Source organism: Microcebus murinus, chromosome 14 (genome assembly GCF_040939455.1).
Source record: "Microcebus murinus isolate Inina chromosome 14, M.murinus_Inina_mat1.0, whole genome shotgun sequence".
Taxonomy (NCBI): domain Eukaryota; kingdom Metazoa; phylum Chordata; class Mammalia; order Primates; family Cheirogaleidae; genus Microcebus; species Microcebus murinus.
In genome coordinates this window covers 80,795,073-80,811,178 of record NC_134117.1, presented here as the reverse complement: position 1 = coordinate 80,811,178, position 16,106 = coordinate 80,795,073, and the positions used below count along the sequence as shown (strand labels likewise).

The 16,106-nt window shown below is 62.9% G+C and overlaps 5 pseudogenes; all 5 read right to left on the bottom strand.

Moving 5' to 3' along the window:
• Nucleotides 1-250: 250 nt before the first annotated feature.
• LOC142875986 (uncharacterized) lies at nucleotides 251-369 on the bottom strand (annotated as a pseudogene).
• Nucleotides 370-4,129: 3,760 nt separating this feature from the next.
• On the bottom strand, nucleotides 4,130-4,248 carry LOC142875985 (uncharacterized; annotated as a pseudogene).
• Nucleotides 4,249-8,010: 3,762 nt separating this feature from the next.
• On the bottom strand, nucleotides 8,011-8,129 carry LOC142875984 (uncharacterized; annotated as a pseudogene).
• A 3,760-nt stretch (nucleotides 8,130-11,889) lies between these two features.
• On the bottom strand, nucleotides 11,890-12,008 carry LOC142875983 (uncharacterized; annotated as a pseudogene).
• Nucleotides 12,009-15,768: 3,760 nt separating this feature from the next.
• On the bottom strand, nucleotides 15,769-15,887 carry LOC142875981 (uncharacterized; annotated as a pseudogene).
• Nucleotides 15,888-16,106: the final 219 nt, after the last annotated feature.

The window sequence follows — 16,106 nt, the reverse complement described above, 5'->3', positions numbered from 1 at the left end:
TTCCTCCAGCGTGTCGGTTCCCACAGAGCAGACCTTTGGTCTGAGACCTGACAGTCCAGATGCCACGCGTGCTGCCGCGTGGCGGCGGTGTCGCGGCTCGGGACAAGAGGAGGCCCCACGGTGCGGGCTGGGGCGCCAGGCACCGCGGCGGGCGCTGAGGGTGGGGGTCACCCCCACCCCGGGCCGCCGCCGCGCTCCCAGAAAGGGGACAGAACAAGAGGCCAAAAAAAAACAAAAACAAAAAAGAAGCAGCCTGTGGCACCCGGTATTCCCAGGCGGTCTCCCATCCAAGTACTAACGAGGCCCGACCCTGCTTAGCTTCCGAGACCAGACGAGATCGGGCGCGTTCAGGGTGGTGTGGCCGTGGACGGCGGAGGGCGCCCCTGCCCCGCTCAAGAAGCCGAGCCTCTCTGCGCTAACCCCGCCGCCTCCTCCCGCCCCACGCACGCCCCGCGCCGGGCCGGGCCTGTTGAGTTCGCCGCCGGGTCCAGCGGGCTCCGAGGGACGGGGGTGATGGGCGGGGCGGGGCGGGGGGCTGTCTCTCTACACACACACACACACACACACACTCACACTCACTCACACTCACACAAGATGCGCCTCCACGGCTGGACTCGTCAAGGTGGAGCCCTTCCAGCCCCCCTCGTCTCCTCCCCCGGCCTCGGCCTCCTTCACCTACCCGCTGCCCACCCCCAGCGCGTCGCCACCGCTGACTGCGCACGCGCGCGCGGGGCGCTCGCCCTTTGACCCCAGCCAGGGGCCGCCCTCCCCCACAACCCCTTTCAGCTGCGCCCCCCCTCGCCCTGTTGCTGGGCGGCCGCCTATTCCCCCGGGCCAGGGCTGGGGCACAGCGCAAGGGGGAGGGGAGCCAGTGTATGGGGCGTCTCTCTCTGGGGAGGTGTCCCATGGGTGGGGTGGGGTGGCGTGGTTTGTGGGGCGCTGAAGAAATCAGTCCCCTCCATCTCCTACCTCTGGAAAACGCCCAAGCCCGTGGAGAACTGCCGGCACCGCTTCGTGGGGGCCGGGACCCTCCTCTGTGTCCTCCTGTGGCCCGGTCCAAGGGGCCTGGGCCTGGCCGGGGCTGCATTGGACCCCGACCACCCTGGCGTGTGGACTCGCTAAAAGTCGGCGATTAGATATTGGATTCCAGCTTCCTTGAGGTCATTTCACTAATGAGTGCACCGGGAAGGGTTTCCTAATCCATCTGTGAGGGTGGCAACTGAAAGAGAATTTTTTTTTTTTTTTTTATGAGACACAGTCTCGCTTTGTTGCCTAGGCTAGAGTGAGTGCAGTGGCGTTAGCCTAGCTCACAGCAACCTCAAACTCCTGGGCTCAAGCAATCCTTCTGCCTCAGCCTCCCAAGTAGCTGGGACTACAGGCATGCGCCACCATGCCTGGCTCATTTTCCTATATATATTAGTTGGCCAATTAATTTCTTTCTATTTACAGTAGAGACCGGGTCTGGCTCTTGCTCAGGCTGGTTTCGAACTCCTGACCTCGAGCAATCCGCCCGCCTCGGCCTCCCAGAGAGCTAGGATTACAGGCTTGAGCCACCGCGCCCGGCCTGAAAGAGAATTTGAAAGCTGACAGAATAGGCGAGGAAAGGCATAGGAGATTTCCACACCCAGTAAGGAAGCCTTTCCCGAAATGGAAGAAAGAAAGGAGCAAACAGAGACACCGGTAGCCCGCCCGGATGAGAGTCTGCCCCTGAGAGAAAGTACCCTGACCAGGCTCACCCGTGGGTGGGTGGCGAGCTAGCGGCATTCAGAAGAGCGAGGCCCGCAGTCTGTGCGGAAGACACCTGCGCTCGGGTGTGTGTGGCGGCACGATTCCCAAGCAGCTCCAGATGTTAAACCAAGGAGAAGCCAGGGAGTTCCCAACGCCCCAGGTGTCCTCAGCCCACGACTGGCTGCTGTGGGAATGCGAAGCCCGGCTCCTTGTCTCAGAGCGGGGTTCCCAGGAGGATCAGGCTGAAGCTGGGACTTGGCCTCAAAGTGTCCCCTCGCATGGCCACCCCCTTCCCCTTCCTGCTCCTCTACTCCTGGTGCCCCTCCATCCAGGGGCCAGACCTTAAAGAGTCACCGCAAGAGAATCCTGGTCCCAAGGGAGCCTTCTGGGGGACCGGTGCTGAGAGAGGTTGTGGGCATGGCCCGCTGGGGCTCTGCCCGACCCAGGGCTGAGAGATGCAACCTCCCAGCTCTGGGTCCCTGCAGGAAGTGTTGGCAAACACAGGGCCGGTCCTCCAAAGGCCCAGGTGCAGGGAGCCCAGGCCAAGCAGCCTGTGGAAGAAGCCACTTGCCGTGCCACCCCGGGAACACGACTGCAGGCCCCGGCCCTTCCCACCTCCTCCTCCTCCTCCTCCCACCCGCACCCCCCCCCCCCGACATGGCACAGGGCTCGGAGACACCTCAGACTCTTGCTACCCAAAGTGCAAAGGGCATCAGTTGCTCCTCCAAACCCCCCGCCCAGCAGACCACGTTGTCCAGCCAGCCCCCGGGCCTCCCTGGGGTGCCCAGCACAAAAGTGCAGACACCCACCGGACCCTCAGTCTCAGTTTTCGGAGGTTTTTGCCACTCTAAGGACCCGCAGGCCAGCTGGGCCTTCGGGCAGGACAGAGAGCCCCGGGATCCCATCAGGAGGCGGTCCCCACCTCCGCGGCTCTCCCCTTGCGGGGGGCGGCAGCCGGCAGCCGCAGGGCCTCAGGGAAGACACCAGGCTGGGCCCCCCCCGCGGCACAGCCGGGGCACGTCCCCCGCACGCGACTTAGGGACCGCTGCTGGAGACTGCTGCGGCCACCCTGCTGCCGGGTTTCTGGAGGGCTTCCTGGAAGCAGCGTCCACACCAAGCCCTTGGAAGGCCCAGGCGACGGAGGAGCCGGTCAGGCAGGGGCCGAGGACGGTGAGAGGCCCGGCGGGAAGGAGCATGTCAGGCAGGGGCAGAGGACGGTGACAGGCCGGGCGGGAAGGAGCCGGTCAGGCGGGGGCCCAGGACAGTGACGGGCCTGGCCGGGGAGGAGTGCGTCAGGCAGGGGCAGAGGAGACGGGCTGGGTAAGGGTTAGGGTTACAGTTAGGGCACAATTCACAATCGCAAAGATGTGGAAGCGACCCGAGTGCCCATCCATCCAGGAGTGCATTAATAAAATGTGGCGCGTGGACACCACGGAGTGCCATTCGGCTGTGAGGAGCAGCGGTGAGAGGGCGCCTCTCGTGTTCTCCTGGCCAGAGCTGGAACCCGTTCCAGTAGGCCAGGTATCCCAAGAATGGACACACGAGCACCACGTGAGCGCGCTCACCGGCAAATTGGTACGAACGGATGGACACCTAAGTGGACGGAGAGGAATCACCTTCATCGGGTGGGTGTCGGGCGGGTGGGGGGAGGGGATGGGCATACACATCCATTGGGAATGGGGTGGGTGCGCACCGACTGGGGGATGGGCGCACGTGAAGCTCTGACCCGAGGGGGGAGGCTTGGAGAGGGCAACGTACCCGACCTTAACATTGGTACCCCCACGATACGCTGGAGCAACATGAGAGGTATATGAATAAGAACACAGCGGGGAGGGGGGCACGGGCAACACATGTCACCTGAATACTTGGACTCCCATCATCTGCTTGAAAAGAGAGAGAAAAGAAAATGCAATAATAGAGGTAAGGGACACTTTTTAAAAATAATGAATCCGAAGAGAAAAGTAAAAGGAAGCCTGTGGAGCAGGTCTGGGTGTGACTCCGGATCCCCCAACATCAGGTGCCACCACCAAAGATTCCTACGTGTAGCCCATAGAACCCCAAAAGCAACGGGACGAGTTCTGGTCACACACTCCCTCAAAATGACATCCTGGCCTTCTTCTGGAACTCCCTCCCCTCTCAGACTCTCAAGGTTTCCTCCAGCGTGTCGGTTCCCACAGAGCAGACCTTTGGTCTGAGACCTGACAGTCCAGATGCCACGCGTGCTGCCGCGTGGCGGCGGTGTCGCGGCTCGGGACAAGAGGAGGCCCCACGGTGCGGGCTGGGGCGCCAGGCACCGCGGCGGGCGCTGAGGGTGGGGGTCACCCCCACCCCGGGCCGCCGCCGCGCTCCCAGAAAGGGGACAGAACAAGAGGCCAAAAAAAAACAAAAACAAAAAAGAAGCAGCCTGTGGCACCCGGTATTCCCAGGCGGTCTCCCATCCAAGTACTAACGAGGCCCGACCCTGCTTAGCTTCCGAGACCAGACGAGATCGGGCGCGTTCAGGGTGGTGTGGCCGTGGACGGCGGAGGGCGCCCCTGCCCCGCTCAAGAAGCCGAGCCTCTCTGCGCTAACCCCGCCGCCTCCTCCCGCCCCACGCACGCCCCGCGCCGGGCCGGGCCTGTTGAGTTCGCCGCCGGGTCCAGCGGGCTCCGAGGGACGGGGGTGATGGGCGGGGCGGGGCGGGGGGCTGTCTCTCTACACACACACACACACACACACACTCACACTCACTCACACTCACACAAGATGCGCCTCCACGGCTGGACTCGTCAAGGTGGAGCCCTTCCAGCCCCCCTCGTCTCCTCCCCCGGCCTCGGCCTCCTTCACCTACCCGCTGCCCACCCCCAGCGCGTCGCCACCGCTGACTGCGCACGCGCGCGCGGGGCGCTCGCCCTTTGACCCCAGCCAGGGGCCGCCCTCCCCCACAACCCCTTTCAGCTGCGCCCCCCCTCGCCCTGTTGTTGGGCGGCCGCCTATTCCCCCGGGCCAGGGCTGGGGCACAGCGCAAGGGGGAGGGGAGCCAGTGTATGGGGCGTCTCTCTCTGGGGATGTGTCCCATGGGTGGGGTGGGGTGGCGTGGTTTGTGGGGCGCTGAAGAAATCAGTCCCCTCCATCTCCTACCTCTGGAAAACGCCCAAGCCCGTGGAGAACTGCCGGCACCGCTTCGTGGGGGCCGGGACCCTCCTCTGTGTCCTCCTGTGGCCCGGTCCAAGGGGCCTGGGCCTGGCCGGGGCTGCATTGGACCCCGACCACCCTGGCGTGTGGACTCGCTAAAAGTCGGCGATTAGATATTGGATTCCAGCTTCCTTGAGGTCATTTCACTAATGAGTGCACCGGGAAGGGTTTCCTAATCCATCTGTGAGGGTGGCAACTGAAAGAGAATTTTTTTTTTTTTTTTTATGAGACACAGTCTCGCTTTGTTGCCTAGGCTAGAGTGAGTGCAGTGGCGTTAGCCTAGCTCACAGCAACCTCAAACTCCTGGGCTCAAGCAATCCTTCTGCCTCAGCCTCCCAAGTAGCTGGGACTACAGGCATGCGCCACCATGCCTGGCTCATTTTCCTATATATATTAGTTGGCCAATTAATTTCTTTCTATTTACAGTAGAGACCGGGTCTGGCTCTTGCTCAGGCTGGTTTCGAACTCCTGACCTCGAGCAATCCGCCCGCCTCGGCCTCCCAGAGAGCTAGGATTACAGGCTTGAGCCACCGCGCCCGGCCTGAAAGAGAATTTGAAAGCTGACAGAATAGGCGAGGAAAGGCATAGGAGATTTCCACACCCAGTAAGGAAGCCTTTCCCGAAATGGAAGAAAGAAAGGAGCAAACAGAGACACCGGTAGCCCGCCCGGATGAGAGTCTGTCCCTGAGAGAAAGTACCCTGACCAGGCTCACCCGTGGGTGGGTGGCGAGCTAGCGGCATTCAGAAGAGCGAGGCCCGCAGTCTGTGCGGAAGACACCTGCACTCGGGTGTGTGTGGCGGCACGATTCCCAAGCAGCTCCAGATGTTAAACCAAGGAGAAGCCAGGGAGTTCCCAACGCCCCAGGTGTCCTCAGCCCACGACTGGCTGCTGTGGGAATGCGAAGCCCGGCTCCTTGTCTCAGAGCGGGGTTCCCAGGAGGATCAGGCTGAAGCTGGGACTTGGCCTCAAAGTGTCCCCTCGCATGGCCACCCCCTTCCCCTTCCTGCTCCTCTACTCCTGGTGCCCCTCCATCCAGGGGCCAGACCTTAAAGAGTCACCGCAAGAGAATCCTGGTCCCAAGGGAGCCTTCTGGGGGACCGGTGCTGAGAGAGGTTGTGGGCATGGCCCGCTGGGGCTCTGCCCGACCCAGGGCTGAGAGATGCAACCTCCCAGCTCTGGGTCCCTGCAGGAAGTGTTGGCAAACACAGGGCCGGTCCTCCAAAGGCCCAGGTGCAGGGAGCCCAGGCCAAGCAGCCTGTGGAAGAAGCCACTTGCCGTGCCACCCCGGGAACACGACTGCAGGCCCCGGCCCTTCCCACCTCCTCCTCCTCCTCCTCCCACCCGCACCCCCCCCCCCCCCGACATGGCACAGGGCTCGGAGACACCTCAGACTCTTGCTACCCAAAGTGCAAAGGGCATCAGTTGCTCCTCCAAACCCCCCGCCCAGCAGACCACGTTGTCCAGCCAGCCCCCGGGCCTCCCTGGGGTGCCCAGCACAAAAGTGCAGACACCCACCGGACCCTCAGTCTCAGTTTTCGGAGGTTTTTGCCACTCTAAGGACCCGCAGGCCAGCTGGGCCTTCGGGCAGGACAGAGAGCCCCGGGATCCCATCAGGAGGCGGTCCCCACCTCCGCGGCTCTCCCCTTGCGGGGGGCGGCAGCCGGCAGCCGCAGGGCCTCAGGGAAGACACCAGGCTGGGCCCCCCCCGCGGCACAGCCGGGGCACGTCCCCCGCACGCGACTTAGGGACCGCTGCTGGAGACTGCTGCGGCCACCCTGCTGCCGGGTTTCTGGAGGGCTTCCTGGAAGCAGCGTCCACACCAAGCCCTTGGAAGGCCCAGGCGACGGAGGAGCCGGTCAGGCAGGGGCCGAGGACGGTGAGAGGCCCGGCGGGAAGGAGCATGTCAGGCAGGGGCAGAGGACGGTGACAGGCCGGGCGGGAAGGAGCCGGTCAGGCGGGGGCCCAGGACAGTGACGGGCCTGGCCGGGGAGGAGTGCGTCAGGCAGGGGCAGAGGAGACGGGCTGGGTAAGGGTTAGGGTTACAGTTAGGGCACAATTCACAATCGCAAAGATGTGGAAGCGACCCGAGTGCCCATCCATCCAGGAGTGCATTAATAAAATGTGGCGCGTGGACACCACGGAGTGCCATTCGGCTGTGAGGAGCAGCGGTGAGAGGGCGCCTCTCGTGTTCTCCTGGCCAGAGCTGGAACCCGTTCCAGTAGGCCAGGTATCCCAAGAATGGACACACGAGCACCACGTGAGCGCGCTCACCGGCAAATTGGTACGAACGGATGGACACCTAAGTGGACGGAGAGGAATCACCTTCATCGGGTGGGTGTCGGGCGGGTGGGGGGAGGGGATGGGCATACACATCCATTGGGAATGGGGTGGGTGCGCACCGACTGGGGGATGGGCGCACGTGAAGCTCTGACCCGAGGGGGGAGGCTTGGAGAGGGCAACGTACCCGACCTTAACATTGGTACCCCCACGATACGCTGGAGCAACATGAGAGGTATATGAATAAGAACACAGCGGGGAGGGGGGCACGGGCAACACATGTCACCTGAATACTTGGACTCCCATCATCTGCTTGAAAAGAGAGAGAAAAGAAAATGCAATAATAGAGGTAAGGGACACTTTTTAAAAATAATGAATCCGAAGAGAAAAGTAAAAGGAAGCCTGTGGAGCAGGTCTGGGTGTGACTCCGGATCCCCCAACATCAGGTGCCACCACCAAAGATTCCTACGTGTAGCCCATAGAACCCCAAAAGCAACGGGACGAGTTCTGGTCACACACTCCCTCAAAATGACATCCTGGCCTTCTTCTGGAACTCCCTCCCCTCTCAGACTCTCAAGGTTTCCTCCAGCGTGTCGGTTCCCACAGAGCAGACCTTTGGTCTGAGACCTGACAGTCCAGATGCCACGCGTGCTGCCGCGTGGCGGCGGTGTCGCGGCTCGGGACAAGAGGAGGCCCCACGGTGCGGGCTGGGGCGCCAGGCACCGCGGCGGGCGCTGAGGGTGGGGGTCACCCCCACCCCGGGCCGCCGCCGCGCTCCCAGAAAGGGGACAGAACAAGAGGCCAAAAAAAAACAAAAACAAAAAAGAAGCAGCCTGTGGCACCCGGTATTCCCAGGCGGTCTCCCATCCAAGTACTAACGAGGCCCGACCCTGCTTAGCTTCCGAGACCAGACGAGATCGGGCGCGTTCAGGGTGGTGTGGCCGTGGACGGCGGAGGGCGCCCCTGCCCCGCTCAAGAAGCCGAGCCTCTCTGCGCTAACCCCGCCGCCTCCTCCCGCCCCACGCACGCCCCGCGCCGGGCCGGGCCTGTTGAGTTCGCCGCCGGGTCCAGCGGGCTCCGAGGGACGGGGGTGATGGGCGGGGCGGGGCGGGGGGCTGTCTCTCTACACACACACACACACACACACACTCACACTCACTCACACTCACACAAGATGCGCCTCCACGGCTGGACTCGTCAAGGTGGAGCCCTTCCAGCCCCCCTCGTCTCCTCCCCCGGCCTCGGCCTCCTTCACCTACCCGCTGCCCACCCCCAGCGCGTCGCCACCGCTGACTGCGCACGCGCGCGCGGGGCGCTCGCCCTTTGACCCCAGCCAGGGGCCGCCCTCCCCCACAACCCCTTTCAGCTGCGCCCCCCCTCGCCCTGTTGTTGGGCGGCCGCCTATTCCCCCGGGCCAGGGCTGGGGCACAGCGCAAGGGGGAGGGGAGCCAGTGTATGGGGCGTCTCTCTCTGGGGAGGTGTCCCATGGGTGGGGTGGGGTGGCGTGGTTTGTGGGGCGCTGAAGAAATCAGTCCCCTCCATCTCCTACCTCTGGAAAACGCCCAAGCCCGTGGAGAACTGCCGGCACCGCTTCGTGGGGGCCGGGACCCTCCTCTGTGTCCTCCTGTGGCCCGGTCCAAGGGGCCTGGGCCTGGCCGGGGCTGCATTGGACCCCGACCACCCTGGCGTGTGGACTCGCTAAAAGTCGGCGATTAGATATTGGATTCCAGCTTCCTTGAGGTCATTTCACTAATGAGTGCACCGGGAAGGGTTTCCTAATCCATCTGTGAGGGTGGCAACTGAAAGAGAATTTTTTTTTTTTTTTTTATGAGACACAGTCTCGCTTTGTTGCCTAGGCTAGAGTGAGTGCAGTGGCGTTAGCCTAGCTCACAGCAACCTCAAACTCCTGGGCTCAAGCAATCCTTCTGCCTCAGCCTCCCAAGTAGCTGGGACTACAGGCATGCGCCACCATGCCTGGCTCATTTTCCTATATATATTAGTTGGCCAATTAATTTCTTTCTATTTACAGTAGAGACCGGGTCTGGCTCTTGCTCAGGCTGGTTTCGAACTCCTGACCTCGAGCAATCCGCCCGCCTCGGCCTCCCAGAGAGCTAGGATTACAGGCTTGAGCCACCGCGCCCGGCCTGAAAGAGAATTTGAAAGCTGACAGAATAGGCGAGGAAAGGCATAGGAGATTTCCACACCCAGTAAGGAAGCCTTTCCCGAAATGGAAGAAAGAAAGGAGCAAACAGAGACACCGGTAGCCCGCCCGGATGAGAGTCTGCCCCTGAGAGAAAGTACCCTGACCAGGCTCACCCGTGGGTGGGTGGCGAGCTAGCGGCATTCAGAAGAGCGAGGCCCGCAGTCTGTGCGGAAGACACCTGCGCTCGGGTGTGTGTGGCGGCACGATTCCCAAGCAGCTCCAGATGTTAAACCAAGGAGAAGCCAGGGAGTTCCCAACGCCCCAGGTGTCCTCAGCCCACGACTGGCTGCTGTGGGAATGCGAAGCCCGGCTCCTTGTCTCAGAGCGGGGTTCCCAGGAGGATCAGGCTGAAGCTGGGACTTGGCCTCAAAGTGTCCCCTCGCATGGCCACCCCCTTCCCCTTCCTGCTCCTCTACTCCTGGTGCCCCTCCATCCAGGGGCCAGACCTTAAAGAGTCACCGCAAGAGAATCCTGGTCCCAAGGGAGCCTTCTGGGGGACCGGTGCTGAGAGAGGTTGTGGGCATGGCCCGCTGGGGCTCTGCCCGACCCAGGGCTGAGAGATGCAACCTCCCAGCTCTGGGTCCCTGCAGGAAGTGTTGGCAAACACAGGGCCGGTCCTCCAAAGGCCCAGGTGCAGGGAGCCCAGGCCAAGCAGCCTGTGGAAGAAGCCACTTGCCGTGCCACCCCGGGAACACGACTGCAGGCCCCGGCCCTTCCCACCTCCTCCTCCTCCTCCTCCCACCCGCACCCCCCCCCCCGACATGGCACAGGGCTCGGAGACACCTCAGACTCTTGCTACCCAAAGTGCAAAGGGCATCAGTTGCTCCTCCAAACCCCCCGCCCAGCAGACCACGTTGTCCAGCCAGCCCCCGGGCCTCCCTGGGGTGCCCAGCACAAAAGTGCAGACACCCACCGGACCCTCAGTCTCAGTTTTCGGAGGTTTTTGCCACTCTAAGGACCCGCAGGCCAGCTGGGCCTTCGGGCAGGACAGAGAGCCCCGGGATCCCATCAGGAGGCGGTCCCCACCTCCGCGGCTCTCCCCTTGCGGGGGGCGGCAGCCGGCAGCCGCAGGGCCTCAGGGAAGACACCAGGCTGGGGCCCCCCCCGCGGCACAGCCGGGGCACGTCCCCCGCACGCGACTTAGGGACCGCTGCTGGAGACTGCTGCGGCCACCCTGCTGCCGGGTTTCTGGAGGGCTTCCTGGAAGCAGCGTCCACACCAAGCCCTTGGAAGGCCCAGGCGACGGAGGAGCCGGTCAGGCAGGGGCCGAGGACGGTGAGAGGCCCGGCGGGAAGGAGCATGTCAGGCAGGGGCAGAGGACGGTGACAGGCCGGGCGGGAAGGAGCCGGTCAGGCGGGGGCCCAGGACAGTGACGGGCCTGGCCGGGGAGGAGTGCGTCAGGCAGGGGCAGAGGAGACGGGCTGGGTAAGGGTTAGGGTTACAGTTAGGGCACAATTCACAATCGCAAAGATGTGGAAGCGACCCGAGTGCCCATCCATCCAGGAGTGCATTAATAAAATGTGGCGCGTGGACACCACGGAGTGCCATTCGGCTGTGAGGAGCAGCGGTGAGAGGGCGCCTCTCGTGTTCTCCTGGCCAGAGCTGGAACCCGTTCCAGTAGGCCAGGTATCCCAAGAATGGACACACGAGCACCACGTGAGCGCGCTCACCGGCAAATTGGTACGAACGGATGGACACCTAAGTGGACGGAGAGGAATCACCTTCATCGGGTGGGTGTCGGGCGGGTGGGGGGAGGGGATGGGCATACACATCCATTGGGAATGGGGTGGGTGCGCACCGACTGGGGGATGGGCGCACGTGAAGCTCTGACCCGAGGGGGGAGGCTTGGAGAGGGCAACGTACCCGACCTTAACATTGGTACCCCCACGATACGCTGGAGCAACATGAGAGGTATATGAATAAGAACACAGCGGGGAGGGGGGCACGGGCAACACATGTCACCTGAATACTTGGACTCCCATCATCTGCTTGAAAAGAGAGAGAAAAGAAAATGCAATAATAGAGGTAAGGGACACTTTTTAAAAATAATGAATCCGAAGAGAAAAGTAAAAGGAAGCCTGTGGAGCAGGTCTGGGTGTGACTCCGGATCCCCCAACATCAGGTGCCACCACCAAAGATTCCTACGTGTAGCCCATAGAACCCCAAAAGCAACGGGACGAGTTCTGGTCACACACTCCCTCAAAATGACATCCTGGCCTTCTTCTGGAACTCCCTCCCCTCTCAGACTCTCAAGGTTTCCTCCAGCGTGTCGGTTCCCACAGAGCAGACCTTTGGTCTGAGACCTGACAGTCCAGATGCCACGCGTGCTGCCGCGTGGCGGCGGTGTCGCGGCTCGGGACAAGAGGAGGCCCCACGGTGCGGGCTGGGGCGCCAGGCACCGCGGCGGGCGCTGAGGGTGGGGGTCACCCCCACCCCGGGCCGCCGCCGCGCTCCCAGAAAGGGGACAGAACAAGAGGCCAAAAAAAAACAAAAACAAAAAAGAAGCAGCCTGTGGCACCCGGTATTCCCAGGCGGTCTCCCATCCAAGTACTAACGAGGCCCGACCCTGCTTAGCTTCCGAGACCAGACGAGATCGGGCGCGTTCAGGGTGGTGTGGCCGTGGACGGCGGAGGGCGCCCCTGCCCCGCTCAAGAAGCCGAGCCTCTCTGCGCTAACCCCGCCGCCTCCTCCCGCCCCACGCACGCCCCGCGCCGGGCCGGGCCTGTTGAGTTCGCCGCCGGGTCCAGCGGGCTCCGAGGGACGGGGGTGATGGGCGGGGCGGGGCGGGGGGCTGTCTCTCTACACACACACACACACACACACACTCACACTCACTCACACTCACACAAGATGCGCCTCCACGGCTGGACTCGTCAAGGTGGAGCCCTTCCAGCCCCCCTCGTCTCCTCCCCCGGCCTCGGCCTCCTTCACCTACCCGCTGCCCACCCCCAGCGCGTCGCCACCGCTGACTGCGCACGCGCGCGCGGGGCGCTCGCCCTTTGACCCCAGCCAGGGGCCGCCCTCCCCCACAACCCCTTTCAGCTGCGCCCCCCCTCGCCCTGTTGTTGGGCGGCCGCCTATTCCCCCGGGCCAGGGCTGGGGCACAGCGCAAGGGGGAGGGGAGCCAGTGTATGGGGCGTCTCTCTCTGGGGAGGTGTCCCATGGGTGGGGTGGGGTGGCGTGGTTTGTGGGGCGCTGAAGAAATCAGTCCCCTCCATCTCCTACCTCTGGAAAACGCCCAAGCCCGTGGAGAACTGCCGGCACCGCTTCGTGGGGGCCGGGACCCTCCTCTGTGTCCTCCTGTGGCCCGGTCCAAGGGGCCTGGGCCTGGCCGGGGCTGCATTGGACCCCGACCACCCTGGCGTGTGGACTCGCTAAAAGTCGGCGATTAGATATTGGATTCCAGCTTCCTTGAGGTCATTTCACTAATGAGTGCACCGGGAAGGGTTTCCTAATCCATCTGTGAGGGTGGCAACTGAAAGAGAATTTTTTTTTTTTTTTTTATGAGACACAGTCTCGCTTTGTTGCCTAGGCTAGAGTGAGTGCAGTGGCGTTAGCCTAGCTCACAGCAACCTCAAACTCCTGGGCTCAAGCAATCCTTCTGCCTCAGCCTCCCAAGTAGCTGGGACTACAGGCATGCGCCACCATGCCTGGCTCATTTTCCTATATATATTAGTTGGCCAATTAATTTCTTTCTATTTACAGTAGAGACCGGGTCTGGCTCTTGCTCAGGCTGGTTTCGAACTCCTGACCTCGAGCAATCCGCCCGCCTCGGCCTCCCAGAGAGCTAGGATTACAGGCTTGAGCCACCGCGCCCGGCCTGAAAGAGAATTTGAAAGCTGACAGAATAGGCGAGGAAAGGCATAGGAGATTTCCACACCCAGTAAGGAAGCCTTTCCCGAAATGGAAGAAAGAAAGGAGCAAACAGAGACACCGGTAGCCCGCCCGGATGAGAGTCTGCCCCTGAGAGAAAGTACCCTGACCAGGCTCACCCGTGGGTGGGTGGCGAGCTAGCGGCATTCAGAAGAGCGAGGCCCGCAGTCTGTGCGGAAGACACCTGCGCTCGGGTGTGTGTGGCGGCACGATTCCCAAGCAGCTCCAGATGTTAAACCAAGGAGAAGCCAGGGAGTTCCCAACGCCCCAGGTGTCCTCAGCCCACGACTGGCTGCTGTGGGAATGCGAAGCCCGGCTCCTTGTCTCAGAGCGGGGTTCCCAGGAGGATCAGGCTGAAGCTGGGACTTGGCCTCAAAGTGTCCCCTCGCATGGCCACCCCCTTCCCCTTCCTGCTCCTCTACTCCTGGTGCCCCTCCATCCAGGGGCCAGACCTTAAAGAGTCACCGCAAGAGAATCCTGGTCCCAAGGGAGCCTTCTGGGGGACCGGTGCTGAGAGAGGTTGTGGGCATGGCCCGCTGGGGCTCTGCCCGACCCAGGGCTGAGAGATGCAACCTCCCAGCTCTGGGTCCCTGCAGGAAGTGTTGGCAAACACAGGGCCGGTCCTCCAAAGGCCCAGGTGCAGGGAGCCCAGGCCAAGCAGCCTGTGGAAGAAGCCACTTGCCGTGCCACCCCGGGAACACGACTGCAGGCCCCGGCCCTTCCCACCTCCTCCTCCTCCTCCTCCCACCCGCACCCCCCCCCCCGACATGGCACAGGGCTCGGAGACACCTCAGACTCTTGCTACCCAAAGTGCAAAGGGCATCAGTTGCTCCTCCAAACCCCCCGCCCAGCAGACCACGTTGTCCAGCCAGCCCCCGGGCCTCCCTGGGGTGCCCAGCACAAAAGTGCAGACACCCACCGGACCCTCAGTCTCAGTTTTCGGAGGTTTTTGCCACTCTAAGGACCCGCAGGCCAGCTGGGCCTTCGGGCAGGACAGAGAGCCCCGGGATCCCATCAGGAGGCGGTCCCCACCTCCGCGGCTCTCCCCTTGCGGGGGGCGGCAGCCGGCAGCCGCAGGGCCTCAGGGAAGACACCAGGCTGGGGCCCCCCCCGCGGCACAGCCGGGGCACGTCCCCCGCACGCGACTTAGGGACCGCTGCTGGAGACTGCTGCGGCCACCCTGCTGCCGGGTTTCTGGAGGGCTTCCTGGAAGCAGCGTCCACACCAAGCCCTTGGAAGGCCCAGGCGACGGAGGAGCCGGTCAGGCAGGGGCCGAGGACGGTGAGAGGCCCGGCGGGAAGGAGCATGTCAGGCAGGGGCAGAGGACGGTGACAGGCCGGGCGGGAAGGAGCCGGTCAGGCGGGGGCCCAGGACAGTGACGGGCCTGGCCGGGGAGGAGTGCGTCAGGCAGGGGCAGAGGAGACGGGCTGGGTAAGGGTTAGGGTTACAGTTAGGGCACAATTCACAATCGCAAAGATGTGGAAGCGACCCGAGTGCCCATCCATCCAGGAGTGCATTAATAAAATGTGGCGCGTGGACACCACGGAGTGCCATTCGGCTGTGAGGAGCAGCGGTGAGAGGGCGCCTCTCGTGTTCTCCTGGCCAGAGCTGGAACCCGTTCCAGTAGGCCAGGTATCCCAAGAATGGACACACGAGCACCACGTGAGCGCGCTCACCGGCAAATTGGTACGAACGGATGGACACCTAAGTGGACGGAGAGGAATCACCTTCATCGGGTGGGTGTCGGGCGGGTGGGGGGAGGGGATGGGCATACACATCCATTGGGAATGGGGTGGGTGCGCACCGACTGGGGGATGGGCGCACGTGAAGCTCTGACCCGAGGGGGGAGGCTTGGAGAGGGCAACGTACCCGACCTTAACATTGGTACCCCCACGATACGCTGGAGCAACATGAGAGGTATATGAATAAGAACACAGCGGGGAGGGGGGCACGGGCAACACATGTCACCTGAATACTTGGACTCCCATCATCTGCTTGAAAAGAGAGAGAAAAGAAAATGCAATAATAGAGGTAAGGGACACTTTTTAAAAATAATGAATCCGAAGAGAAAAGTAAAAGGAAGCCTGTGGAGCAGGTCTGGGTGTGACTCCGGATCCCCCAACATCAGGTGCCACCACCAAAGATTCCTACGTGTAGCCCATAGAACCCCAAAAGCAACGGGACGAGTTCTGGTCACACACTCCCTCAAAATGACATCCTGGCCTTCTTCTGGAACTCCCTCCCCTCTCAGACTCTCAAGGTTTCCTCCAGCGTGTCGGTTCCCACAGAGCAGACCTTTGGTCTGAGACCTGACAGTCCAGATGCCACGCGTGCTGCCGCGTGGCGGCGGTGTCGCGGCTCGGGACAAGAGGAGGCCCCACGGTGCGGGCTGGGGCGCCAGGCACCGCGGCGGGCGCTGAGGGTGGGGGTCACCCCCACCCCGGGCCGCCGCCGCGCTCCCAGAAAGGGGACAGAACAAGAGGCCAAAAAAAAACAAAAACAAAAAAGAAGCAGCCTGTGGCACCCGGTATTCCCAGGCGGTCTCCCATCCAAGTACTAACGAGGCCCGACCCTGCTTAGCTTCCGAGACCAGACGAGATCGGGCGCGTTCAGGGTGGTGTGGCCGTGGACGGCGGAGGGCGCCCCTGCCCCGCTCAAGAAGCCGAGCCTCTCTGCGCTAACCCCGCCGCCTCCTCCCGCCCCACGCACGCCCCGCGCCGGGCCGGGCCTGTTGAGTTCGCCGCCGGGTCCAGCGGGCTCCGAGGGACGGGGGTGATGGGCGGGGCGGGGCGGGGGGCTGTCTCTCTACACACACACACACACACACACACTCACACTCACTCACACTCA